The sequence below is a fragment of the Ambystoma mexicanum genome, chromosome 10 (genome assembly GCF_040938575.1).
Source record: "Ambystoma mexicanum isolate Mex_15411 chromosome 10, UKY_AmexF1_1, whole genome shotgun sequence".
Classification (NCBI taxonomy): Eukaryota; Metazoa; Chordata; class Amphibia; order Caudata; family Ambystomatidae; genus Ambystoma; species Ambystoma mexicanum.
In genome coordinates, this window is record NC_090932.1 from 109470838 (window position 1) to 109498062 (window position 27225).

A 27225-nucleotide genomic window follows, 5' to 3' on the forward strand; every position below is an offset into this window, starting at 1 on the left:
CTCCTGATCGCTGGCGTGTGCAGTGTCGACATGTTCCTCGGCACCGGCTGAGGGGTGGAGGGGACAGCCGTCAATGGCTCTGGGCTACAGCATCTCCTTGGGCTAGATGGCAAACTGGGTTCATTCTGTGGAGGTCCCTCTATGGACAGATTCTCACGGCCCTCCTTGTGGTCTGAGTAGTAGCCGTCGGGCAAGTTGTCGTCATCGGAGCTCGTTTAGATGTGCACCGACCCCCTTAATGTAACCTCTGGCATCGCTACCCCCTGCCTGGGAGGGCGTTACCCGGGTGGTAGCCACTCCCTGTCCTTCTACGACTCCTATGAGGAGTGGGGTGATTATAGGAACCACCACAATCACCGGGACAGCAGAGGTTGTGGTTAGTGGCACTGCCGTAGCAGCCGTACGTCATGGTCACTCGTGGGGTTGCCACCATTAAGATCATAGAGACCACCTTCATTGCTAAATCCCCTTTTGACAAAGTCGTGATAGTCATCGTCAGGGTCGTCGAGGTGGATGGCAAAGCTTTCTTCGACGGGATTGTGACCATCAACGAGGCCGTGCTCATAGACTAAATGGACAACGGGGGGACAAGAGGAGCCACCCGAGGACCTCTCCTTTGTAGGCTTGTCTGAAGATGGGGCAAGACTAGACTATTGCAATGTCCTGCTGGCTGGCACCTCCGCTAAAAATGTAAACAGTCTTCAAACTGTCCAAAACAATGCTTTCAGAGCAGGCCTCAGAATACCAAAGAGAGATCACATCTCACAGGCCAAGAGGGATGCCCACTGGCCTCCTGTAAGAGAAAGGATCACATTTAAGACTCTAACCTTGATGCACAAATGCCTCAGCCTCTCTGCTCCGCCCTACCTCTCAGAAACCATTGCCAGAGATACCTCGTCTCGTCCCAAGAGAACTGACCATGCCAATAAACTACGCATCCCGCACATTCGCAGAGCCAAAGCAGGAGGTATCGGCTTCCCCCACATTGCACCCAAACTTTGGAACTCTCTCCCTAACACACTCAGAGCAGACCTCCCTCATAGCATTTCTTAATACCACCCTGTTCAACCAACTTTTTGCTCCTGTGATGAACTGTAACTAAGTCTGTACCATTCTCACACATGTAACGTAAGTATTTGCAATCAAGCTCACTGTTGTAACAGCGCCACAATGCCTCCGGGCGGCTGTGCGCTTTATAAATACCAAATAATAAACAAATAAATAAAGGTAAATGAAGCTTTGAAAGGGTTAAGTACTTCCTCTTGGAGGGAGCGTCCCTTATTGGCAGGCTCGTCCTTCCCAAACTGGGACCCACAGTGAACCCAGTGGGATCCATGGTGTGGAGCTCAGCCTTCCTTTGGACCCTGGAGATGAGGCATCCTCAAAGAACCTCAACCTCTTCCCCGAGGGAGTTTGCTCATGGGACCAGTTAATCCTTGATGATGCATGACCATGTCCGTAGGGAGCGTCGGAGGCCACGCTGCTAGCCTGCTGTCCCGTTCCTTTTTCGTCGTCTTCAAAAAACCACGACAAATCTCACATCCCTCCTCATCGTTGTTCGGATGCAGGCAATACAAACATTTGTGATGCCGGTCCTCGGCATACACATTTCTCAGTCCATATTTTGCGCATATATTTACGAGACTCCTCTTCTCCTCAGGCATGGTGGAAAGTGCAAAGTAGGCCCAAGTCTGGGCCTCTCGAAACTTCAAAGAGAAGATCCGCGATGAACATTGATCTTCACCAATAATGGATCCCCGCTGTAATAATGGAACCTACAGTTGTACGATGGAACAAAAGTGGTAAAAAAAAGACTATATTGTATCAAACAAACTTGAAATTTCAAAAAAAAGGCTCCCAAAACTGAAACATGCAGTAAAAATCTGAAGATGGCCACCAGGGGTGGGGCTTAGGAGGAAGACCATCATTGGATGGGGGTGGTATGACCCAAAGGACAGTGATTGCTTTAGAGGAGAAATGCACCGAGGATACCCAGCCTGACGACGGGGAATATTCATTCATGAGCATAAGCACGTGAATCCATGTCAGACCCCATGCTGGAGAATCAAAAGCACAAAAATAACTCCAATGAAAATGTTATCCAAGGAAAAAGACCCTTGAACCCAGAAGATGGTTTGCTTCCCCAGGATTCTTCACCAACGATTGTAAAATGACCCCTTGTCAGAATGGTCAGAATCTCAATTGTCAAATTTCTAAGGTCATTGAACCTAGCATAACCTAATGGATATGTATCTTAAGCTTCACAATCTGATTTTATTTATTCCAATCTTGATTCTCACGACACCGCCACAGCAGGATGGATACCTCAGCAGTGTCTGAGCTCCGCGGGTAGAATGTAGAATCTGCTGCAGAGAAGAAGCTTCAGTGTATAGCGCGGGAAGTGCTCTACGATACTCTGCGCCAGTGCACTGTTTCGATCAGGATTCAGATCGTAGGCGCACAAACCTTTCCCCAGTCCACAGGTGTCAGCAGGTTATAGTTTGAATGGGCATAACCAGATTTATTTCAGATTTAGATTCTGTGAGGCTGGAGCTACTCACTCGAGAGGCCATCTTACTTGGCAGCTCAACAGCGCCCCCAATGGTTGGTTTTTGCTTTTATTAAATTAATTAACTTGGGAGTCTCCCGCTTCTTGTCCTGGGAACCGTTATCTTGTGCCCGAGTTCCTATTCATCTATTACTCCCTTCCTTGTTCCTGACCTTGGCTCTGGCTGTGGCCTACTGTCTGAGCCCTGCACGACTCAAGAATACAAGTGTTTTTCTAAATTCAACATCTTGACAGGTCCTCCTACTTGAACAGTTTCCTTAGCATCTGATCTAAAAAGGAATCACATGACACACTGCGGGACCAGGTGTGCTCAATGCGCAAGCACACTAAACATAGAAGCACCATAAACAAGATACATAGCGCTTAAGCATGCTATTCATGGGCCTAAACATAAGGGAGGCCCAAAAAATAGAAATATGTTCAGTGCCACGGTAGCACACATACCATGCATATTTCTAGACCCTACACATTCACACATGCACACCAACATGTTTTCCTTTTAAAATGTAAGCTGCTGTTCTAGATGCTCTGGTCCCACCCCAGATGATATAGTATTAAGTAAAGGGGATGGGATACACAATTAAGGTAATTTCTGTTGCTTTGTGTGGCAAGATGGCAGACCATTGGTCAGCCCCAGCAGCTGAACATCTGACACGTTACCTAGGAAGACATGGTCTACTCACGAGGAGCTTAGGTACATCCACTCAGGGACTAAAGTGCTTAAAGTGTTTTTCTGCCAGGTACTGCGAGGAGACGTGGCCGCCTAACTTAGCCGCTTTGTGATCCTCAGGGAGCTGCATCGAAGCAGCTACCGTCCACAGTGATTCCCGAGATGGGGAGGACAGCGACCTGAAGTTGGGTTGCTGCGTTGTGGTGAGTTTCGCCAGCTTAGGTGGTGGAGAATTTAAAGCTACTCACTGTAGTGACTAGAGTACTCATAGTGCATAGTCCCCCTTTCCTCCATCCTTGTAGACAGACCCGCAACATGGGGACAGTAACGGAACCATTGGCAGTGAACAATTGAGCTTCCCCTTTAAATTTAGTATAGCGCATAGGGGCATGGCCTCTGGCGTGGGAATGTCCCGCTGAGGCACCACCCTCCAGCGCCTCACTTCAGTCCCCTTTGAACATAGCGAATGCTTAGATACCCGGCTAAACTTATTACCTATTAGCTATTGACATACTAGCGGAGGCAGGTGGGTGGGACATATGGAAGAAAGGGGACTATGGACTTTGTAGTGACTAGAGTACTCAAAGAGAAGCTTTAATTACTCATACATGCGTCCCCTTTCCTCCATCCTTGTGGGTGATCCCAGTGAATATTGTGACAACCTGCCTCATATTTAGGATGAAGCAAAAGGGTTATTCAGAACCACCTGACCAAACTCTGCATCGCGCCTGGAGCTGGTGTCCAGTGAGTAGTAGTTACAGAAGGCCAACAGCATGGCCCAAGTAGCCTCCTTGCTGATGACATCCCAAGAAGTAGGTCTCTGAAACGCGATGGCCCTGGCCTTAGCTCTGACCCCATGGGCATGAATCCCATCAGGAACAGATTTGCGATGGCAATGTCCACCTCTTAAACGGCCTGAACAATCCGACAGGTGATGTAGGCCTTGGAAGCCTGCAAGCCGGGGGAGGAGACCCCAAAAGACACAAACAATTCCTCGGACCTCCTGAATGATTTCGTCAGAGAGAGAAAACCTGAGCACCCTCTTGAGGTCCAAGGAATGTAGGGCCCTCTCTGCCTCTGACTATGGGTTTGGGAAGAACACTTTCAGGCAGATCTCTTGATTCAGATGGAACGGAGAGACCATCTTGGGCAAGAAATTTGGGTGAGTACGCAAGATGACCTTGTCATTGTGAAACGTGGTGAAGGGCTCACACGAAGACAATACCTGCAGCTCACTAACCCTGTGCACAGAGGTGGTAGCCACCAATAAAACAGTCTTTAGCATCGCCAAGCAGATGTCCACTGAGCCCATCGGCTCGAAAGCTGCAAGAACCACATTGAGGTCCCAGACCGGATGCAGCCTATGCACCGAAGGAAAAAGCCTAGACAACCCCTTAAGGTGGGCCTTAACCTCCGGGTTGGCTTTTGAAAACACATGCTCAGGGGAATTCTTGTAAGCCCCAATGGCCCCCAAATACGTGCGGCAAGTATACACCTGAAGCCCACAACGAGGCATGTGTGCTGAAAAGGCCAGAACCTCATCCAGAGGACAGGTGTAAGGGTCCAGAATCTTGATGCGAGCCCAATGGCAGAAGCTAGTCCGTTTGCTCTTATACTGAGACCGAATCGAGGGCATTCTGGCCTCTGCTGAATGATGTCCCAGTTCTCATCTGAAAATTGAGCATGCGGAAGCCTTAGCTGACCAGGAACCGGGCCAGTTTGACTGGGTCCGGATCAGTGGCGTAACACAAAATGTGGGGCCCCCCTGCAAGCCATGCTGAGGGCTTGTAACCCCCCCCCCGACCCCCGGCAACAAGACACAGGTCGCACCACACTCTGGGCCGGCCTAGATTGTCACGCTTGCGCAATATACACGAACATGCTGCTGAAGGGGTATGCCGCACATTGCACTAGGAGAAAGATATAAATATGTATTTTAATGCAATATACAGCACACTTTGAGAAAAATTGGCTATAAAGCCACAGTGTTTGCAATTGCTTTGTAGGGTTACACCAATCCAATACATGCAAGTCACCAACAGTGCACAGGAACATTCATGCTTTGCTATTAAAGATACCATGCCACAATGAAAACATGTCGAACTGGCTGCACAATGTGGGTTGCTGTTGGTACTCTTGTTCAGAGGAGAAGTGCCTAGCATTTCGGTGCTGGACTGCCCCAGGGCAGGACAAAGACTGATATGTTTTGGATATTTCTCCTTGTGAAAGATAGTGAGCTAAAGACTCTGGGTAAGGCTCTCGTATCCAGGACTAATGTCTGGCAGAGAGACTCACAGGACCCTCCCTTTTTATTTGCACAATTTAGACCATGTAGACAGGTAATACCATTAAAGTAAAGCATGCCAGGCAACATTTAGACATACCTAGACTGGTTGTACCAAAATGCCAGTCAAAGCAATAACACTCATCAAGAAGAGAGCACAGACCTTTGGTCCTCTCTAGGCTGGACTACTGTAATAGCCTCTATCTAAATCTGCCTGCCTCTACTCTCCGCCCTGTGCAACTTATCCAGAGCAGGACTGCGAGACTTGTCCTTGGCCTCAAGCCCAGGGACCGTATCTCTCCAGGACTGAAATCTCTGCACTGGCTCCCAGTGGCTGCGAAGATTAAGTTCAAAACCCTCTGCATTGTACACTAGGCCTTCTGGGCTCTGGGGCCGCAATACCTTCAACTCTCTCTTCCAAAATATCTTCCTTCTCGAGCTCTTCGCTCATCCGCCTCCAACTCCCTCAGGGTCAGTCGCTTCTCCAAGCAACGAGTTGGTGGCAGATCTCTCTCTTCGGCAGGGGCCTCTCTCTGGAACAGCCTTCCTGCCTCCCTGAAACTCGAGGAGAACCATCTCAGGTTCCGGAAACACCTCAAAACCTTCCTCTGTGCTTCTGCTTTCTCTCCCACTCTCCCCTGCTGAACTCCCAACTGAAACTGCACTGGTTACCTGGCCACCCTTTCTATCTCTGGCCTAATCCCCGTCAATAGCCCACCTGCACTGCCCCCCTGGAAATCCCTTCACCGGGGGACTGTTTTCTATACCCCTCAGTCCCCCTACCAGCACTTACACCTGCACTTTCTTGCACTTGCCACCAGCTGGCCGTTTATTTATCTTATTATTCCACGTACCCATGTACTGCACTTTTCCCCTCTCCCTTCCCCCTCGCACTTTTCTTTTCCCCCTTTCCCATGCACTTGCGCGATCTGAATGACACCTGGCCTAGCAGGATTGTTGTCTGTCCCCCCCTTTGTTTCCCCCCCTTGCCTCGTCGCGCATTGAAACACTTGTTTATAGGTGCATTATAATTGCCATATCATACATTAAAGCCTGCGTCTCCGCGGCCTCTACCAACACAGCCAACCTCTTTAAAATCTGCAAGGAACTGGTCAATCTTGTTACTGTCTCTACCTCTCCTGTGCCCTCCAAGGCCCTCTGTAGGGCTCTGGCCTCTCACTTCTCTGCTAAATCTCAGGACATCCTGCCCTCTATCTCCTCTTCCTCTCTCTGCCCACCTTTGGCCATCTCTACCTCGCCCCCTCCTTTTTCCTCTTTCTCTCTGACAACACCTGACGAGGTTCCTAGACAAGTCCGATCTATGAAAGCGTCATCCAAACAGGTGCTCCTACGCTCCTGCAGAACCATCAAGGACCATATTGACACCCTCGCTCTAGCCTTGGCCGATTTCTGTAATCACTCTTTAGCCACTGGAACGTTCCCCTATCCCCTTAAGCACTCCATTGTGCACCCAACACCTCAAGAAGCAGTCTGCTGATCCTACCTGCCCAGCAAACTGTTGCCCAATCTCCATTAGCCCCTTTCTTGGGCAAAATCTTGGAAAAGCTTGCCATCTCCCAGCTTACTCTCCACACTGAATCTGTTGGTTGTCTCCATGACCATCAGTCTGGCTTCAGAGCTGCCAGAGGCATGGAAACAGCTCTCCTGAACACCCATGAAGAACTGCTCTCTAACCTTGATTCCAGCATTCCTTCTGTCCTCACCCTCCGTCTTTCCTCTGCTTTCGACACGGTCAACAATGCCATCCTGATCAATCGACTCCATGAGAACCTGGGCATCACGGATCAGGCCCTGGAGTAACTGACCTCCTTCCCCTTGGAGCGCCCCCCCTCTCAGGTCCAACCTGGTCCCAATCTCTCTGCCAGCTCTTTCTACCTGTGGCGTTACTCAGGGCTCCATACTCTCACCCTGGTTTTTCAACTTCTACTTGGCCCCTTTGGCCCACCTGATCTCTACCTTCTCTAACTTTCAGTGTTATGCGGAGGAATCACCTTTCCTTCAGGCTCCCCTCAGCCTCCTCTCCTCTCTCGCTCATTCCTGACTGTCTATCCGCGATTCAGGATTGGTGTGCCTCCAATGATCTCTGCCTTAATGCCAGTAAGATGAAATCTTTCTCATTGGGACCCTGGCACCAGCTTTCCCTCTCTCACTCCGCCTTGGGCACTCTTACTTCACCTTCCTGCGAGGCAAAAAACCTTGGTGTCATCTTCTATGCCACTCTCCCTTTCTCTCCTCACATCTCGGATGTCACCAAGAAGTTCCACTACCAGCTCCTCCTCCTCAAAGGGACTCTTCCCTTTCTCACTTTCCACCAGAAGCTCACTGTCTCCAGAGACCTGGTTCTCTATAGGCTGAACTACTGCAACAGCCTCTTTCTCATTCTGCCTTCCTCTACTCTCCATCATCTGCAACTAATCCAGAACAGGACTGCAAGACTTATCCTTGGCCTCAAGCCAAGGGATCATATCTCTCCAGCCCTGAAATCTCTCCACTGGCTCCCGGTGGCTGCAGGGATCAAGTTCAAGACCCTTTGCATTGTCCACAAGGCTTTCTGAGGCCGGGACCCGTACTACATCCAACGCTCTCTTCCAAAATACCTTCCTTCTCGAGCCCTTTGCTCAGCTGCCTCCAACTCTCTATGGGTTAGACGCTCCTCGAGGCACAGGGTGGGGGTAGATCCCTCTCCTCTGCTGGTGCCTCCCTCTGGAATGGCCTCCCTGCCCCTTCAAACTTGAGCCGGACCATCTGAAGTTTCGGAAGCAACTCAAAACTTTCCTTTTCTCCTCTGCTTTCTCTCTCTCACTCCCCTACCTGTCTGCTGTACCGACCGGTTGCTTGGATACCCTCAGAGTCTCTCTGAGTCCAGGCTCTTTCTTGATCGGTCACCCTTGCACTGTCTCTGTGCCTACCATGCATTTAGGGGCTGTAACTGTAACCCTGCAGCCCCTTTTGCCCCTTGTACTACCCATAGCCGCGCTGCCCTGGCTGCACTTACTCAGAGAATTGCAGCCCTGTTTTCCCCTTCCCTCTCCCTTGCACTACCCCCTCCCTTTTCTCTTGCACCTCTCGTTCTCGCAATGACAAAAGGCCTAGTGAGATTGTTTGGCTTGTCCTGCCTCTATCTTCCCTCCCTTTTCTTGTTGCGCATAGAAACACTTTTGTACAGGCGCGTTATAAATGATTTATATCATTTTATCACAGATGCCCAGAAAAATATACAATGCCGAAGTAAGAAATAGCTAGACTGGCAGCACCCAAATGGCAATCTAACCAGGTAATTACACTTAGCAGGACTGCTTTATCAGTAATTCCCAGTCAAAAGAAAGTCATACCAAACTGAGGAATGACTAGACTGGCTGCAGCAAAATGCCTCTCTAGCCACTAATACCACATATCATACCTGCTTAGCATGGACATGGACAACCATTATGATTTATCACACAAACCCGCCCCCCACACATCATCTCTCCCTACCACCCCTACCCCACTCTCCAAAATCAGCTACTTGGCCAAGAATTACCTCCACTTTCCTCTTCCTTGTCCCAGAGCTTACGTATGAGGCTTCTTGCCTCATAGGTAAGTACTGGAATGAGGAAGAGTGGGACTAGGAGTAATAAAGATTACAGGTAGTTAAGTCAGGCATTACCTCCATGTACCTCTACCTCATCCCATTACCTGTGTATGAGGCAGAGTACACAAGTACTGCCTCATACAGAAGTACTGGGACGAGGAAGAATAGGGCTAGGAGTAATCAAAGCATTAAACCCAAGTAGTGGCGCAACACCATTTAGTTGACTGGGCTGCAGCACTTCCCCCTCCGCCCCCCTGACATTTTGGGCTATGTTGTCTCGACCTGGCTGACCTTTAAAGCAGTTGCCGGACAGAACAGGACACAGATGTTAAACGGCACCTGGGTTTTGCTGTTAATAAGGGCCCAGCAATTACCAAAGTAAAGCATTTCACTTTTAGTACCTGCATTCAAATGCCACATTTTTTGTGGGTCTAGTAGTTGGATGCCAGGGGAGTGATTGGAAGGGTAGATCGGGAATAGGAGACTTAAAGGAGAGAGTTAACTGCTTGTAACATTGAAACCGCACTAGAATAATCTAATTAAAATGCGTACCGCAGTTAGATGTCCCCACACAAATAAGTTTGCCCCTCCCCACCACCCTTGAAGTTAGCGCCTCGCCCAACATTTGAAGGGTTAGCCCCCCGAAATGTGGGTTTTGTTGTGCCCCTGCACACAACCACACACACCATTCACCATATACACACCCAGCCATCCATACATTTAAGTGTGCACCCTTTCACCATAAAGGCACACTCAGGGAGCCACCTGTACATTTAAGTGTGCACCCTTTCACCATACAGGCACACCCAGGCAGCCACCCATACATTTAAGTGTGCATGCTTTCACTGTAGACGCACACCTAGCAACCCATACATCTGTGTGCACCCTTTCACCATACACTCTCACACACTCACACACGTCATGGAGTTGAGGGGAGACCTATTAATTCAAAAAGAAATTGGGGCTCATTACGGGTCTGGCGGTAACTGTGCCGGTGCTACCGGCGGGTTGCCGTCAAACCTGTAAAGAATTACCAGCGCCTGACTTACCGGTGCCAATGGGCTATTCCAAATCCAGCGGCCGGGAAGACAGGCGCCGGTAATTTCGTTAATCCACATTCCTGTGGAGCACCATAGGATTCCATGGGATTGGGGACACGAAAGCGAACGGTGCCGGTGCTTCCGTGACGGGTCTGCTTACCATGGCTGCTGTGCCCGGCAGGGTCAGACCTGTCGAGGCACAGTGGCCCTAGCAGGTAGACCTGTAATATGCTGGTCCGATACAACGGTGCCTGTAAGATTACCAGCACAGTTTCTGGGCCAGCATGGTCAGAATGAGCCCCATTGTTTCTTTTTGAAGTCACTGTAACTTCATTAAGAAATTATTCAGTGAAGGACTGAACCATAACGGAAATAATTTCTTTATGAAGGCACAGTGACTTCAAAAATAAACTATTTATTTTTGAAGTCATAGGGCTTGTGACATGGAGGTCTCCAGCCTAGATTCTTCCATGTCATGGGTTGGGGGGAGCCCTCAGACTTCAAAAAGAAAGTTTCTTTTTGTAGTCACTCTGCCTTCATATAGAAATGATTTCTGGTACAGAAATAATTTCTTTATTAATGCAGAGTAAATTCAAAATGAATTTCTTTTTTTTGTTGAGAATTATTTTTTTTTAAAGCGGGGCCCCCTCCTAGGTCATGTGCTAGCGGGGCCTCCCGCAACACGGGGGCTGTGGGGTGCCCTGTTACGCCAGTGGTCCGGATATTCCACTGCCCCGCCCTGCTGTCTCAGGAAGCCACTGATGGGGATCAGAAGATGGACGAGACCCTCGGGAGCACAAATGCAGCAGATCTGTAAACCAGGGTCTTGAAAGGCCAGTGGGGGGCAACCAGGTTGAGGCTGCAACCCACGGAGTACCGGAACTTGCTGAAGGTCCGTTGGAGCAGAGGGGTGGGTGGGAACGCATAACACCTGCGGCCGTGCCAACAGATCTGGAAGGCGTCTCCCAGTGACCTCCCCCCCCCCCGAACCTGACCTGCTCATGAAGCAAACTCGGAGCACTTGACATTCTGGGGAGATGCAAACAAATCCAGGTCTGCAAACCCTCAACGCTGGAACAGGGGCAACAAGTAGTCGTTGTGCAACTCCCACTCAAAGGTGTTGAACCCCAAGCGACTCAACTGGTCCGCTTCTGCATTGCTGTTCAGCGGGAGGTGGACTGCCGAAATCCAAATTCCCTCCATCTGGGTCCATTGAGAGATCGAAACCGACTCCATGCAGAGGTGGAGGGAGCTGGTGCCACTCTGCTTGTTCAGGTAGACATTGTAGTCCAATTGTCCATCCTGACAAGAACAGACCTGCCCCTGATGAGGGGCAAGAATGCTTTGCGGGTCAAGCCCACTGCCCTGAGCTCAAGCAGATTGATATGCAAGAGGGCTTCCATCCTGGATCATGCTCCATGGATCGCGTAGCCCCCCAACCCAAGAGGGAGGAGTCCATCGTCACCACCTGGGTAGGCTCCAGTCTGGTGAACGGGGATTCCACCGATACACTGTTCTCCATCAGCTACCAGTGAAGATCGGCAGCAGGAGCGGTGGTATTGGGATCCTGTCCGACTGAGACCCTGTCTCCTGATGCCAATTTGCCACCAGGTGGAGCAGCAGGAGCCTCATCTTGAGGCGAGAGTGCTGTACAGTGAGCATGCAGGAGGCCATCAGGCCCAGAATGTGCTGGAACCACCATGCTGCAGTGGTCGAGTTGGCCAGAAAGTGTACCACCCCCTTGCGGAGGGACATAAACATCACAGGCATGGGGAACACCCACTGAATGGTAGTGTTCCAATTCACCCACAGGAAGAACAGGTCCTGAGTCGGCATAACTGATTTCCTCTGCTTGAAAGAAAACCCCAGCAGATGAAGGATATCCGCCAATCTCTGGCAGGAGTGCACCAACCTTCTGGGGGACCCCGCCCGACTAGCCAGTCATCCAAATAAGGGTATAGATGATGGCCGTCCAGACTGAGATGGCTCGCCACTGCATTAATCAACTTAGTTAAGACACGAGGGGCTGAGTTCAGGCCGAAGGGCAGCACCTTGTACTGAAAGTGGTACAACAATCGTGAACCGCAGAAACTTCTGATATGGTTGAAAGATGGGTACATGCAGGTATGCATCCTTGAGGTCCAGGGAACACATCCAGTCCCCTGCACACAGGGACCCGGCTATGTGCACGGGAGTAATTATCTCAAAGCGTTCCAGAGGTAAAGACCGATTTAGAAATGACAGGTCCAGGTCTACCCTCAGGCCAGCCCGGTTGTTCTTGGGTACTGTGAAAATCCTAGAATAGTAACCCAAGCGCCTGTCTACAAGAGGAACCAGTTCTATCACCTGCATCTCCAAGAGCGAAAGGACCTCCCATAAAAGAGCCGGGGACCCGATCTGACGAAGAGGATGAGAGGATGGTAGAGGCAAAGGAAGAGAAAGACTGAAGCCTCTGGGTACTATGGCTAAGATCCACGGGCAGCTGAAAAGACACTTCCAGGTGTCCTGGAACAGAGCCAAATGGCCCCCACAGGCAAGCTGTGTTCCCAACCTTGGTGTCACTCCTTCTTGGCATCAGAAGTGGGGGCAGAGCAGGGGGAGCGGAAAACCCTGTGTGACATCCTCTGCTACTTCTTCCTGTTGTCACCTGGCAGCTTGTCAGGCCTCAGTGTACCGATGTCCCGGAACCCCCTGAAGCCAGAGAAAGCGTGGGGCATAAACTCGGTCCTGCCCTGGGTCAGAGGGAAGTATTTGTGACCTGGTTTTGCCAAGGACTATGCGGTTTGAGTGGAGATTTTCTTTTTTTTCAACTCATCGGTCAACAAATGAAAAAGTTCCATGCCCTCAAAGGGCAGTTCCAGAATCCGCTCCTGCATGTCAGATGAAAACTTCACAGCGTGCATCCACGCCGTCCTTCTCATCTCAACCCCAAGGCACAGCCCTCTCTGCTGGCTGTGTCGATGTGGGAGACCAAAGACTATATGAGGTCCTGCGCAATGGCCCGAGCATCTGCCAGACCAGCATTGGAGGTTTGCTTGTCCGGAAGGGAGGTCAGGCAGAAATTCCCCAAGCAACCACCACAGACAAGAGGGCATCTACATTGGCTTGCTGCAGATGCAGTCCTGAGATGGAGTAAGAGTGCTTTTCCAAGGACTTTGTCCTCCTTGGAGAGGCAACTGGAGGTGGTTCCAGTGAAGGAAGATGACAAAGACGATGGTTTAGAATACAAGGCCTTAGCCACCACAGAGGAATGGGACTGTGGGTGGGAGGCAAGGTGGATTGGCTCCTCGTCCATCACCCAAACCTGCTGTCCAACTTCTTGTTCATCTGGGCGTTGGGCCTGGGCTTCTCCCAGACCTTTTGCGCCACCTACAGGACATCCTTCTGGAGGGGAATGCATTACCGGATTGTGGTGCGTTTCCCCAAGACCTCTGTTAGCACACTCGACTTGGGAAGAAGGACCCCCTAAGAACTCTGCCAGGCCCTGAAGCCAGTCATGAAAAGGCCTTAACGGATACAGAGGGATCATCTTCCTGTGTGTCAAAGTAGTCCTGGTCCCCCAATACCCTTTTTCACAGACCAAGGGGAATCCGGGCCCAGGGACACAAGTATCAGCGGGGTCCCCTCCTCCCCCAGGTCCAGAGCCACAGACAGGTCCAACAGCTGTTGAGGGGGAGGCGTTGGTGGTACCGCAGAAACGGGAGGAGTACCCAGAGGAGAGGGCCTGGGAGGCGCCACCTACAGAATGACCTTCTTCAAAATGTCCATCAGAAGCACCTTCATCTGAGGGGAACGCATGAGAAAGCATTCGAAGAAGCGGTCCTCACAAGTCACCAGGTCTTTAGGGACCCGCCCTTCCGAGGAGCTGGGTCTGCTCTCCTGGTCAGCGTGCCGACGCCCCTGGTGCATGTAGCCATACAGCTGTGATGGGTAGATGTATCCCTGAGGGGACAAAAGCCTGCACCATAGGATCCACTGCCGCTTCCGGAAGGAAGGGGGCTGGGATTATCGTGTGAAGCCCATTCAATGGGCGAAGGCGCTGGCGGGCCCTGAGCTGGATCCAAGATGGTTGCCTGCCTGGCAGGCTCCGCCACATGCTGCTCCACCATTTAGAAGCCTTGCTCCATACCCAGGGTGGGAGAGAGCAGAGGCCCTTAGGCCAAGAATGGCCTCAGACATGAGAGGATACAGCTTGGGTCTTGCACCTGAAGCAGGGGCGTCGACCTCAGATCACTCTATTAGGCACTGAACCTTCAGCCGGACGGCCAGTAGTCGTAAGGCCCTGACTCATGACCACAGAGTGAGCTCCAGTAGGCTTGGCACCTGTGCCGGGAGCCGTGCTGGATCTAGCTGAGGCCACTCACTTGAATGTGGCACTCAACGATCCCTTACCCCCTGGGGTAGAAAAGAGGGCGAACTTGATCCCCCTTCTGAGTACAGTCCGTTAGGTGGCCCCTGATCTTGGGAGCTTGAAGTTTTCATCAACCAAACCTGATCAAAAATCTTCCATTTAGCCAACTACTACGCATTAAAAGAATAGTGAGCGATCCGGCAGACTATCATAAACAACACACTGAGATGTGCAACACATTTCTAACATGAGGGTACACGGAAAGTGACATTCAAAAAGCCACAGAGAGAGTGAACCCTTTGAATCGAGAAACACTGTTAACTACCAGTAAGAAGACCAAGGAAGCTCCACAATTGGTATATGTTCCCAAACATTCTCTTCAGAGCCAACAGATTAAGAAGATTATTCAGAAAAACTGGTCTATACTCTAGTGCGACATAAGAGTACAACATCTCTTCAGGGAACAGCCTGTATTTGCATATCAGGGGAGTAGAAATTTCCGTGACAAATTGGTACCCACCAGACCTCCGAAGAAAAGCCCTATCACATCAAGAACAGGAACGTTCCCGTGCTTACATTGTGTTAACTGTAATTTTGTCATTAAAGGAATTATTGTGAACCATTCACGAAAGGGCCAGAAGATCAAATTGAGAGACTATGGTACATGTGACACTACCAACGTTATCTATTTGATTAAATGTCCTTGTGGCCTACAATACGTGGGCAAATCTAAAAGAAAGGCAAAAACCAGGTGGAATGAACACCGCTCATGTATACGTAATGCAAACATGAATTCAGCAGTGGCGAGACATTGGTCTGAGAAATAACTATCTATTGCAGATCAGATTTCAGATCCTAGAGGTTGTACGACCATCTAATCCTCATGAAGACATGAATTCACGACTTGACAAAAGGGAAACCTTCTGGATTGATAAATTGGGTTGTTTAAACCCGTCAGGAATTAATGAAGTGATCAATTTTTTTATTCTACATTTGAACATTTTGGTCGATATCATCTGTATTTACGTTTCTTACTTTATTCTGAAAGTATCGAACAACAAAGTGTGTAAGTAATAAGTATCAGAGGTTATCTCCGTTTTTGCTCTTTACTTAACATTATGAGCACTGTAAAGCGAAGAGGGCATATGATATTTTCATGTAATATACATTTGAGGATAGTGTTATTTGACATAATCATTATTGTAAATGATCTAATTGGGCTCCAATTGATATACACAGAGCTATCTCAGACCGCAAAGGGTAACAGCGGCCCTTTGTTTTGATTTTACTCTTCATTTTTGTTTCAGACAGCCATTTATTCGTTAAACTAAATTTACTAGTCATTCACTTAGTATTTATTTCAAGAAGCATGCCACTTGGTATTGTTATTGTTTCGCATAGTTTTCATATCATTCTGCAGTTATTTACATAGTACGTTACCACAACACAATAAGCAATGTAATAGCCGAAAGGCTTACTCTGGCACGGGCATCAGCCATTATATAACTAGTGGGAGGATTCAAACCTGAAATTAAAGAATACGTTATAAGCAGACAACAATGTTTGAATGTTTTAATGGAGTAACCCATTACCGATCCTGTTTTACAAATCATACAGCAACAGACCATTGTGTTAATCGCTCTGGAAATGGGTGCAATCAGGATTTACATGTGAGAGTTATCTGGCCCAACCAATTGGCCAAAAATTCAGGGAAATATTTCGGCCTTGATAACGACCAAGGGGGCGAAACAAGTATCGGCTGTCTATGTATTAGAGAATAAATGAATTTACCATATAATCAGATTATTCTGAGTGATATATACATTTTGAAATTGGTGGACTTTTAAGAAATTCAGGGTGTTGAGCGCGAGATACCTTCCTGATTCTTAATCATTTGGTTACAGTACAATAAGCCCCCACCTTGACACACCACCCAACCGACTTTTCTAGCTTCAACATTGAATAGCTAGCACAACATGTGATTGAATGCTCCACTGTTTACGTCCCGCTTTTTTTTTAAAAAAAAAGTAATTGCATGACATTTATGTTTTCCATACAGTTTTGCTAACTAGGATCGTAAGCATGGTTACCAGCACGTTCCAATTGCTGCTACCATAGCAGGATCGGGGCGCGAGGCGGCAGTGTTGTGGACACGCCAAGGGCGGATCTAACACCGACGCCTTAGCAGTAATCAGGGCAACAGCTAGCGGATGGCTGACTAAACAACGCTAGATTGGTTTGATTTCATCTTTATGCTATTATAATTTTCTCTAACAGAGGCTTAAGGTATCAGCACGTCCTGATTCCTGCTGCTGCAGGATCGGGACGCGAGGCGGCTGCATTCAAGACACGCCCAGGGCGGGTCGGACTCAGGCGCCGGAGCGATAACCATGGTAGCAGCTCTTAAACAGCTGATAGAACGCTGCTTGCAACAATTTAACCATACTGGCTTGCATTCCTCCATTTCTTGAACTACATATAGAAATGAGATATGAGATATTTAAGCAATAGTGATTGATTGATCCACTTTTTCTGGAACCAACAGTTATACAATTGAAATCAACGTTATTTGAGCATTATCATGATTAGCGCATCAACCTCAGATGAGGTATAATTGAGAGCAACTGTTTAGCTGGGTGTGTGACACCCACCTTCTTTTCCTACCCCACCCTGGTTATCATGAATTCCTTGGCGATTGAAACCTTTTGGTCTGCTGCATAAAATAAAATGTACCATCAGTGGTGGTCCTAGCAATCGGCAGGGACATTCTATTTTGATGCTGTTTGAGACTGGAATCAACAACATATGTGGTATCCCAGCAAGGGGGGGTTTGTGCGCACTGGTGACGATGACTGTCGAGTCGTGGTCTTACTGACCGGATGCAACATTGATGCAGGTAAAAATAGCATGCACGGTGCCCTGTGACCTCAGTTGTTTTTTCTCCCCATGCATAGCCACATTAGTGATTAGAGAAAAATTAACTGTTGTCAAAGTATCTACATCCTGTGCACTGCACCAACTGCAGAATTTCTTCGAACAGCAGCCGTATAGAGCTTTAGTTGCTGGCCTTCTGGCCGAAAGCAACATCTATATCACTTCTTCCCAATCCCAAACCCTGTACCTTAGCTTTGCAGAAGCCAGGCATGCAGGATGAGCGTGCGTGCAATCGGGGGGAGAACCAGCACCCTCTCCTAAGAGAGAGGTTCCAGCCTCCGGGTAAGACGTGGCAGGCACATGGCCATGTCCAGAAAGTCTTGGGAACAACATCCTCCTGGCCCAGTCTGGGGCAATCAGGATACCTCTTCAACCTCCTGATCACTTGAGGGATGACAGGGATCAGTGTTAATACACAAGCGGCTAAAAGTTCCAGTACACCACCAGTCCGTCCCCTAGTGCTCCTCTCGGGTGGGGGCAGCGGGGGAGATTCCCTGGAGCAATAAAGTACACCCTTCCTGTTCACACTGGAGGCAAACAGATCCACATGAGCTCTAGAAGAACTTGTGGGAGACCGAGCCCTGCCCGCTCAGGGCGCCCGCCAGCATACTCTCCTTCCCGGCGAGAAACTGCCAACAGGGAGATCTTATTCTGTAATGGCCAGAACCAGAGCTGCATTGCCTCACTGCACAGGGAGATTGACCTTACAACAACTCTTGTTGATGTAGTGCTTGGCCACTGTGTTGTCCATCATCAGGACAGTCTTCGCCTGTATGCAGAGCGAAAAGGCAATCAGCACCAGACTATCCTGAGGAACTTATTCAAGCGTCTCAGGTCCAAGATGGGTTGCAGAGCTGCATCTTTGTTTGTGAGCAAAAAAGTACGGGAGTACCGTCTTTCATCTGATTCTCAATGGGAGTGAAGTCCTGTTTCCACCCTGCTGGCCATCTGTTCTCCTGCGCATGTGGAGTTTGTGCCTTGCGGCTGACCATTCCATTAGGTAGGTGCACTTTCTGTGCATTACTGCACCTCCTGGGGAATTATTGAACCTGAAAAATCGAAATTTGAAAAAAAAGAAGAAAAAGAAAAAGAGGAAATTTGCATAATATTGTTGGAAAGGACTGTTTTATTTGGCATTTTCATCGTGCAGCCATTTTTTGAGCTTTTTAATACCTGGAGCTGCGTTGCTATTTTGAAAGCACTCGTTTTTTCCTACTATTGCTGCTTATTTGACTGTTTTTGGCCCTTCCAAGATGGCCGGCGTGGTTTTCTTTGTTGTGTCGGCAGGCTGTGCTGAATCACCTCTCCCTGTGCTGCACTCCCATTGGTTGCTGAGTGTTTTCTTCCATCCAATCAGGGACCGGCAGGCTTCAGCCGGCCCTCTCAGCAAAGGCGCACTTCCAAGGCCTCTGTCTGCTCCCGGTCTGCTTCCGGAAGACTAATTGGGGTCCTCCCTGCACCTTAACCTCAATGATGCTGCCACCTCACACCTCTAAGAAATCCGGACTGCCTTGACTTTGCCACCTCCAGAACTATGGGTTAGTTCCCTCCTTATGGACTCACTTCTACTGCCTTTGACTATCACTGTTCTTACTGCTTGTTGCTCCCATGTTGTCATCCTGCTGCGCAGTGCTTCCTAAAAACCCTTTGCTAACATCCGATTCCAAGATTGAAAAAGTCAAATCTTGCTGTTTTTGCTTTGTACTAAAAAGTTAAATCTTGCTGTTTTTGCTTTGTGCTAAAAAGTCAAATCTTGCTGTTTTTGCTTTGTGCTACAAAGTCCTATCTTGCTGCCCATTGCGAAATTCTCTGTATTGTGCTTGTATACTGTTTCTTCTCTGTAACTTGCCAGCCCAGTGACCTCACCACTCTCTTTTGTCTCACACCTACCTGCCTTAGCCCCCCCAGTATCTCCATCCTCTCCTTACTTCCACCCCAATGGCGCTTTCTGTTTCTCCTATCTTCTCCAACTGCTTCTCCATTGATTATCCTTCCCTTCTCACTAAGTCTGGTAGGAAGAAGTTCAAAAAGGATATCTTGGCCTCTAATCCTGGTCTTCCTATCACCAACACCTACTCCAATGCTTCCGCCAGAAAGACCCTTACCGACATCCTCTTTGTCGTTCCTTCGCCAGATGTATGGACTCCTCATATGGTCTCTGTGCTCTGCCCCATCTCCTCCTCTCCCATTAATGGTGGCACTCGCTGGGAAGTTCTCATGGCTTCCTTCGACTCCTCTAAAGTCATCATTAATGTCTACCTAAATGGCACTGTCATGGTCCAAGGCCCTCAGGCCAATCTCCTCCTCTTTGATAGGCGCTACCCTCGCCTCATCAATTTAATTTCATCTCCTGATGTCCCCTCCTCTACCCCCTTGGCTACCTTGCCCTCGCTCGCCTCCTCCTCTGCCCCTCCGAGGGCTCTTTCTCCTCCACAGGGCGTACCTCTGATCTGTACCCCTCCCCGGAAGGTCTTTAAGGCTGGCAACCTTCTTCATATTGCCACTCTCAACTCTCGCTCTTCCGTCAAACACTTCTCTGACATCTGCCACCTCCTTGAAGAACTGGACCTTGATGTCCTTGGTCTTACTGAGACATGGTTCACGGCCAGCTCAGTCACGAGCTTTGACACTCTCCTCCCTGATGGCTGCAAGATCCTCTCAGCACCCAGATCCTCCCGGTCCAGTGGGGGGGGTAGCCCTGATCTTTCCTGAGTGGATTCCTGCCTCTATCATTCCCACTCAGACCTACTTCTCTTTTGAATGCCTTGTCTGTAGGCTTTCTCTCTCGCCTACCCATTCTCTTACTGTGGTTACCATCTACCTGCCTCCTAGTCAAGTCACCTAATTTCTCCCTGAGTGGGCAGACCTCTCTTCCTCCCTCCTGACCTCTACCACTCAACTCCTCCTACTCGGTGACCTAAATATACATTTAGACTCTCCTTGCTCCTCCTCTGTACTCTTCCGTGACCTCTGCGACTCCCTCTCCCTGTCCATCCTCCCCTCTGGCCCGACTCACACTGCAGGGCACACATGATGTCTTGATCTCTTCTGACTTCCCCCTCTTCATCCCTCTGACCACTCTCTCCTGGAGCAATCACTCCCTCCTCTCATCTCATCTCTCCCTCTCTTCCCCCCAAGCCAAGGCTACCCCAACACTGCCACCTACCTTCTCGGACATCCGGCCCATGAAGCGTGTGTCAGTTGAGGCTTTTGCCGCCACTTTCACTCCCCCCCTCCACCTTTGGCTGTCTCCCATCCTGATACAGCCCTGTCTCTGCTCTACTCTTCAATTTCTTATACGCTTGATGCCCTTGCCCCTGTCATGAGGATCCGTTTGAAGTCCAAAGCAAAGTGCAATTTCTGGTATGACTCTGACCTAGCTACACTTAAACATAAGTTTAGGGCAGCTGAGAGGAAATGGAGGACTTCCTGTTCATCCTCTGACAAACTGGCCTGTCGCCTGCGACAAAGGCAATACCGACTCTCTGTCCTCACCAAGAAGAGAGTCCACATTCAAGCTTTTGTCTCTGCGGCATCTAACAACTCGGCCGAACTCTTTAAAATCTGCAAGGAGCTGGCCAACCCTGCTGCAGTCTCTACCCTTCCTGTTGCCTCGCAGGCTCTTTGCAATGCCCTTGCCTCTCACTTCATTTAAAAAACCCAGGACATCCTGTCCACCCTCTCCACCCACACTCCTCCTCTTCCCTCTCCATCTGTGCTTACTGACCCTCCTTTAGCCACCCTCCCACCATCCTTCTCGTCCTTTCCTCTTTTCACCCCTGATGAGGTTGCTAGACAAGTCCGATCTATGAAAGCCTCTTCAAAACAGGTTCATCCCTGTTCCTCTAAAACCATCAAGGACCACATTGACACCCTCGCTCCGGCCCTTGCTGATTTTTGCAACCACTCCTTTGCCTCTGGATCCTTCCCCTCCCCTCTGAAGCACTCCTTTGTGCATCCTCGTCTCAAGAAACCCACAGCTGATCCTTCTTGTCCAGCTAACTATCGCCCAATGTCCATTACTCCCTTTCTTGGCAAACTCCTGGAAAAGTTGGCCATCTCTCAGCTTAACCTTCATTCTAATTCTGTTGGCTGTCTCCATGACCACCAGTCTGGCTTCAGAGCTGCCAGAAGCACGGAAACTGGTCTCCTAAACATCCATGAAGATCTGCTCACCAACCTTGACTGTAACATTCCATCTGTCCTCATCCTCCTCGATCTCTCTTCTGCCTTCGACACGGTCAACCATACCATCCTGGTCAACCGCCTCAACCTGGGTATCACTGATCAGCAGGGGAGTTGCTAGGTCTGGAAAAGACCCGGGGCTAAACTGATGTTGGAACTGTTGGGACTGGGGGCTAGCTAGCCTTTTGGTTGTAGCTCCTGAGATTCTATCTGGGGCTACAACCAAAAGATCAGGGGCTATAGCCCCCTTAACCCCCCCCTAGCAACGCCCCTGCAGATCAGGCTCTGGCCTGGCTGACCTCTTTCCTCTCAGATCGACCCTCCCAGGTCCAACTTGGGTCCTTCCTTTCATCTATCTTCCTCTCTACCTGTGGTGTTCCCCAGGGGTCTAACCTCTCGCCCTGGCTTTTCAACCAATACCTGGCAACTCTCGCCCACTGCATTGCCATTTTCTGCTCAAATTTCCAGTGCTACGCTGATGACACTCAACTCATTTTCAAGCTGCCCTCTGCCACCTCCTCTCCCTCTCTCATCTCTGATTGCCTAACTGCCATTCAAGATTGGCGTGCCGCCAATGATTTTTGTCTGAATGCCAGCAAGACAGAGATCCTCCTCATCGGCACACCTTCACCAGCCTTTCCCCTCACTCTCTGGCCGGCCTCCCTTAGCCCTCCTTATACCCCCACCTGTGAGGCTAAGAACCTCGGGGTCATCTTTGACTCCACCCTTTCCTTCTCCGCCCACATCTCTGAGGTCTCTAAAAAGTCAAATTTCCGACTGCACCTCCTCAGAGGTACTCTGCCTTTCCTCTCCTTCCCCCAGAAGCTCATGGTATCTCAAGCTCTGGTTCTCTCTAGCTTGGACTATTGTAACAGCCTCTTTCTAAATCTACCTGCCTCTACTCTCTGCCCTCTGCAACTAATCCAGAACAGGACTGCGAGACTTGTCGTCCTTGGCCTCAAGCCCTGGGATCGTATCTCTCCAGCTCTGAAATCTCTCCACTGGCTCCCAGTGGATGCAAGGATTAAATTCAAAACCCTCTGCATTGTCCACAAGGCTTTCTGGGGCCTGGGTCCAAAATACCTTCAGCTATCCCTCCGCAAATACCTCCCCTCTCAAGCTCGTTGCTCCTCTACCTCCAACTCACTCAGGGTCAGTCGTTTTTCCAAGAAACGAGCTGGGGGTAGATCTCTGTCTTTCGGCTGGGGCCTCCCTCTGGAACAGCTTCCCTGCCACTCTAAAACTTGAGGAGAACCATCTCCGGTTCCGGAAGCACCTCAAGACCTTCCTCTTTTCTTCTGCCTTCGCTCCCCCTCTCCCCTGCTGATCTGTTCTCTTGGCACCGTGCACCTGGCCACCCTCTGTCTTTTGGGCCCAGGTACCTGCTCATCCTGCCACCCTCCCGCACTACCTCCGGGCCACCCCTTGCACTGGGGTCTGTATCTGTACCCATACAGCCCCCCCTTTTTCTTCCTGCACTTAATGAGACCTACCCTGTCTGCTGCCTTAAACCTAGCACTTGCAAATTGCTGGCTTCATTAACACTGTTTGTTGCCTTTATTATTTATTTATTGTTATTTATCTGTTTCTCCTCTGCTTCGCACTTTCCACCTCTCCCCCCTTCCATGCACTTTTCCCCTCCCCCCTCTCCCATGTACTTGCACGTTCTCAATGTCACTGGGCCTAGTAAGATCGCTGTTTTGTTCTCCCCAGTTCAACTCCCTTGCCTTGTCACGCTCTGAAACACTGGTGTACGAGCGCGATAGAAATAAAATATGAATCAAAAATAAAAGTTAAAGTTACTCACCTTAGTCACTAGAGTACTCATAGTTCATAGTCCCCTTTCCTCCATCCTTGTGGGTGTCGCCCAACATGGGCATGGTACCAGAACCTTTGGCAGCACAAAATTGAGCTTCCCCATTATATTTAGTATAGCGCGTGGGAACGCCCCGCCAGGGCCCTCGACCTCCAGCACCTCACCTCAGTCCCCTTTGAACACATCAAACACTTAGATACCTGGCTATTCTTAGTACATATTAGCCCTTGGCATACTAGCAGGGGTTGGGACGTATGGAAGAAAATGGACTATGGACTACGTGTAGTCTAGTCACTAAGGTGAGTAACTTTAGATACTCGTACGTCCCAACCCCTTTCCTCCATCCTTGTGGGTGATTCCACCAAATAAGAACATAGGGTGGCGCTAGGACAACTTGCCTCATATCTAGGATGAAGTGAAAATGTTCTTTAGAAATGCTCGACCAAACTGCAACGCGCCTGGACCTGGTGTCCAGCGAATAGTGCTTACAGAAGGCGACCTAGTGGCCCAAGTATGTCTCTGAAACACGACGGCTGTGGCCTTACCTCTGACCGCATGGGCATGAATCCCATGCAGAATAGGTTTACCCACTGTCGTGTACACCTCTGAAATGGCCTGGATCATCCGGCGGGCGATGGAAGCCTTGGAAGCCACAGACCCGGGGGAGGAGCCCTCAAAAGTCATGAAAAATGCCTCGGACTTCCTGAAGTATTTTGACCAAGAGAGATAAAACTTGAGAACCCTCGAGATCCAAGGAATGTAGGGCCCTCTCTGCCTCAGACTGCGGGCTCAGGAAGAACACCAGAGACAGATCTCTTGATTCAGATGGAACAGAGCGACCACCTTGGGCAAGAAGTTTGGGTGAGTGCGCAAGATGACCTTGTCATCGTGAAACACTCAATGACAGCCACCAATAAAATCGTTTTTAGCGTCACCAAGTGGATGTTCACCAAGGCCATCAACTCAAAAGGCTTATGCACCGGATGCGGCTTATGCACCGGAGGAAAAAGCTTAGAGAACCCCTTAAGGTGGGCTTTAACCACTGGGATGGCTGACTAAAACACGGGAATTCTCACGGGGATGCTCACGGGAATTCTTTTAAGCCCTGATGGCAAGTATCCACCTGCAATCCGAAATAAGCCAGATGTGCTGAAAACACCAGTACAACATCCAGAAGACCGGAGACCGGTTCCATTCCCTTGTCGCAAGCACAATGGTAGAAGCTCTTCCATTTGCTTTTATACTGGGACCGAGTCGAGGGCCTCCTCGCCTGCTGAATGATTTTCCAGTTGTCATCTGAAAATATAGCACGCTGAAGCCTCACCTGATCAGAAACCAGGCTGCCAAAGCCAGCTTGGCTGTATCGGATGTTCCACTGCCGCGCCCTGCTGTGTCAGGAAGCACCTGATGGGGATCGGAAGATGGCCGGGACCCTGGGAGCACAACTAAAAAATATCAGAAAACCAGGGCCTAGAAGGCAAGTGAGGGACAATCAGGATGAGGCTGCAGCCCACATAAGCCCGGAACTTGTGGGGGGGGTCCGTTGGAGCACGGGGGCGGGTGGGAACTCGTAACACTTGCTGCTGTGCCAGCAGATGTGGAAGGCATCTCCCAGTGACCCCCAACCCCAGCCTGCCCATGAGGCAAACTGGGGGAACTTGGCATTCAGGGGGGGATGCGTCCAGTTCTGCGAACCCCCAACACTGGAACAGGGGCAACAAGGAGTTGTTGTGCAACTCCCACTCATAAGTGTTAAACCCCAAGCGACTCTGCTTCTGCGTTGCTGTCCTCCGGCAGATGGACTGCTGGAATTCAAATACTGTGTAAGGACACATTCCCAGATCAAAAACGCCTCCATGCAGAGGAGGGAGGGAGTGGGTGCCACCCTGCTTGTTCAGGTAAAACATTGTAGTAGAATTGTCCGTCCTGACCGTAACTGACTTGTCCCTGACAAGGGGCAAAAAAACGCCTTGAGGGCCAGGCCCACTGTCCTGAGCTCTTGTACATTGATATGCAAAAGGGCTTACGACCTGGACCATGCACCATGGATTGCATAGCCCTCCTGAGTAGCGCCCAGCCTGAAAGAGAGGAGTCTGTCATCACCACCAGGGTCGGCTCCAGTCAGGCAAAGGGGTCTCCAGCTGAGACATTGCCATCCATCAGCGAAGATCAGGCAAAAGGAGCGGTGGAACTGGGACTCTGTCCGACTGAGACCCCCGTCTCCTGATCCCAATTGGCTGCCAGGTGGAGTTGGAGGCACCTCATCTTGAGACGGACGTGCTGCACAGTCAGTACGCAAGAGGCCATCATGTGCTGGAACCACCATGCCAAGGTGGTCGAGTTGACCAGAAAGTGCTCCACCGCCTTGAAGAAGGACATCAGCCTCTCAGGCGTGGGTAACACTTGCTGAACAGTAGTGTTCCAACGCACCCCTAGGAAGACCAGATCCTGAGACGGGTATAACTGATTTCCTCAGGTTGAGGGAAAACCCCAGCTGATGAAGGGTATCCGCCAATCTCTGGCAGGAGAGCACCACCCTTTTGGGTGACCCCACCCACACCAAACAGTTGTCCAGATAAGGGTACAGGTGATAGACCTCCAGGTCGAAGGGTAGCACTTTGCACTGGAAGTGGTACGACTTAATAGTGAACTGCAGAAACTTCTGATGCAGTTGATATATGGGCACATGCAGGTATGCATCCTTGAGGTCCAGGGAACTGATCCAGTCACCTGCACGCAGAGACTCGGCTGTGTGTGCGGGAATAATAATCTTGAAGCGTTCCAGCAGTAAAGACAGGTTTAGAAATGGCAGACACAGGACTAGCCTCAGGTCTGCCTTGTTGTTCTTGGGAACCACAAAAAATCCTGGAAGAGTAACCAAAGCCCCCGTTTGCAAGAGGAACCGGTTCTATAGCCTGCATCTCCAAGAGAGACAAGACCCCCTGTAAAAGAGCCAGGGACCCGATCTGACAAAGGAGGAGGAGAGGATGGTAGAGGAAGAAAAAAGAGGAAGACTGAAGCCCGGGAGACTACAGATAGAATCCACAGTTTGCTGAAAAGACGCTTCCAGGTGTCCTGGAACCTGAGGTGTGGAAAAAGGGACTGAGGTGAAGCGCCGGAGGGCGGGGCCTCGGCAGGGCATTCCCACACCCGAGGCCATGCCCTGTGCGCTATACTAAATTTAAAGGCGAAGCTCAGTTATTTAAAGGTTCCGGCGCCGTCCCCATATTGGGGGACGCCTAAAAGGATGGAGGAAAGGGGACAGGACGTATGAGTAACAGGATGCAGTCATTTAGGGAGACTACCTGAACCGGCCATGCGTCTGAAGTAATGGTGAACCATTCTTGCGAATGGTGTGACAGACGCCCCCTGCTGGTGTAGTGTGGAAGAAGTCCTCAGAGGTTTTCTGGTAGGGCCGCACTTGAGTGGAGGGACACGGAAGCGGTCTGTGTCCTCCCTCCTCTACCTCTGCAAGGTCGAAACATCTATGGCCTTGACAGGCTGCGGGCTGTTTACCTTTTTGTCCATAATTGTTATAACGAAAAGGTTTGCCCTTCCATCGAGTGGAAGGTTGAGCAGGCTGCATTATCGCCGCACCCAAGGACTTTGCTGCAACCTTGACTCAAACGGCATGTCAAGCAACTTTGCTTGGAGGTCCTGCGCAAACCCTGACTTTGAGCCAGGTAAATCTTCGCATGACCAAACTCACTGGTGTAGATCTCCCGACACTATCGGGCATGTCGGGTCCTGAATGCAGGGATTGGTGCATTGCTTCCTTTCCATC